Here is a 2,307-nt window from a genome sequence, read left to right as displayed (position 1 = left end):
GGTAGGGATGGGAATAGGGAAAGAGTTCACAAAAGTAGTTCATGCTAGCTGATAAACTCTAACCCCTGAGAAGCCATCAGAGAAGGTACTTGAGCAAGCCTGGTACAAAGCAATAACTAGCAAGCCATCAATCAATAAGCATTTATTGGCTGCCTGCCCTGGGCTAGGCAGGGAGCTCTGATTCAGGAACCCATATTTCTACTGTGTAGGATGTGTATCCTTTCTCTACTGTTGCAGCATGAGTACCTTGTCCTCCACTGAAGGAGAATTATGATAAATTATCAGCCTTTTTAATGGTGTGATTTGATTTATTCGTAACGCTTTGCATTGATATTTCATTCGAACGCTAAAGAGTTCTCAGTTTTTCCCTTATTAGGCTATAGAGACACTAGTGTAGTTGAATTCTCATTAGCACTGACCTATTAAGTGTAGTAACCCCTTCGTGGCTTTGGAAAATTGCTCATTTCTCATTACAGAGTGTGCTTACCCCTGCCTTCCTTCAGAAATGACACTTGTGTCTGCATCTTACATGAAGTCATTGGGAGACCAACTGTTTAAGCCACGTTGTCCTCTTCTCCTCAGACCTCAGCAGATGCGGCTGGGTGCTCGAGTGAGGGTGCTGTTGGATAGTGCACTCCGGCACAGTACTTGCAAAACCTGTGAATGGGCGCTGCTCTGTGCTCCTTCGTTATGTGAATTGACAAGTCAGTAGTCAAAAGGAATATATTCCAGTTAGGGGAGGAAAAGTTAGTTGTGTGAGACTGGCTTTACTTTAGTGAGTCCTTTTTGCCACAGTAAATTGTGTAAATTAATCATAATTAAATCAGAATTGGCCAGGTTATGCTATGATAACAGATAATCCTGAAATCTCAGAGGCTTATGACAGTAAAGTTTCATTTCTTGTTTGTAATATGCGCTCATATAAGTCAACACTGCCTCTCTTATACATAGTTTTCACTCTGGAACTCAAGCTGATAGAGTAAATTCCATCTGCATCGTTGTGGATCTTGTACTATGGGAAAAAAGAAAATGGTAAGCTACATGCTGGCTCTTAGTGTCTGCTAGGTAAAGAGATATGACACTTCCATGCATATTTCATTTGTTAGTACATATCCCATGACCAAGCGTGGCTTCAAGGGTGCTGAGAAAAAAAACTTTCCTGTAGGGAGAGACAACAACTATGGGTGATCCCAGTCTGCTGTGATCTGTTCAGTTCCAGGGAGAGGATATATTTACTCATTGTGATGATTTATTGAAGTATAATGAGCACACAGGGACATTTCTTAATGTCTAACTTGTTACTTTTTTTCAGTGGCCAGTTATGTTCACAGGGTTTGCCTGGTTTATGCCCGATCTATATCTATTTGAAGAAATAGATCATTGCTCTGGCCCCAAGTATTTTAAAAATAAGCGATATAGCATGACTTCTTGAAAAACAATACTTATGGCTGACAATCCCTCAAGACCCAATGATTTCAGCCATGTGTGAAGAATGCCTTGTTCATGAAATTTACATATGTAGACATTTGCATTGTCTTCTAGTCAATAATGATGATAATAGTGAACATTCTGTAGCAGTTACTATATTCTACATATTACACTATTCTAGGAGCTTTGCAATTGTTAACTTATTTCATCTTTAAACAGCTCCATGAAGAAGATACTACTATTATCCTTGTTTCATGGAAGAGGAAATTGAGACACAGAGAGATTAAACCCATGCCCAGTAACGCAGCTAATAATGGGGGAAAGTACGTTCTCTCTCTCTCTCTTTCAGCTAAAGACTGCCCTAAGCATTTCTTCTTCTGTTTTCCTATAGCAGCAACGTGTCAACAGGAACACAGGGAGGAGACATTTAATTAGGCTTGTTGTATAATTAGGTGCTCTTCAATGCTTCCTGTAGTTTGTCTTCATCTTACTACAACTCTTTAACTTATGTATTGTTGCTTCCCTCATTGTATAAAGGAAGGAACTCGAGTTCATAAAATAATGGGCACCTTCTCATTCATACAGCATTGATACTAGAGCTGGGAACTGACCCTAGGTTTGTCTGGCTGTGAACCAAGCTGAGGACTATCTCTGCACCATGGAACTGTACTTTTTTAGTCAAAGCAAAGGATGGTCAAAGGAAACAAATGAAAATTCATGGTTGTTTTTGCCAACATAGTGTATTCTTCCATATCTCTGAATTGATTGATAATGTTGCATTTACTCATATGAAGAGAGCTAAGTATATATAGGACCCATGGAATACGTCGGGACAGCAGCACCCATAGAACAACTTGGCAGTCAGACTAACTCTCTGTA

At 39.7% G+C, this 2,307-nt stretch overlaps 1 protein-coding gene across 1 annotated transcript in view; it reads left to right on the top strand.

Moving 5' to 3' along the window:
* The window catches only part of ARHGAP42 (Rho GTPase activating protein 42), a 333,741-nt gene that overhangs the window by 280,690 nt on the left and 50,744 nt on the right, over window positions 1-2,307 (top strand). The gene's annotated exons all lie outside the window — the stretch shown is intronic.

This window comes from Propithecus coquereli, unplaced genomic scaffold, assembly GCF_000956105.1.
Source record: "Propithecus coquereli isolate 6110/MARCELLA unplaced genomic scaffold, Pcoq_1.0 Scaffold636, whole genome shotgun sequence".
NCBI lineage: Eukaryota > Metazoa > Chordata > Mammalia > Primates > Indriidae > Propithecus > Propithecus coquereli.
The sequence above is the reverse complement of the archived record's forward strand: the minus strand, read 5'-3'. Positions and strand labels throughout refer to the sequence as shown.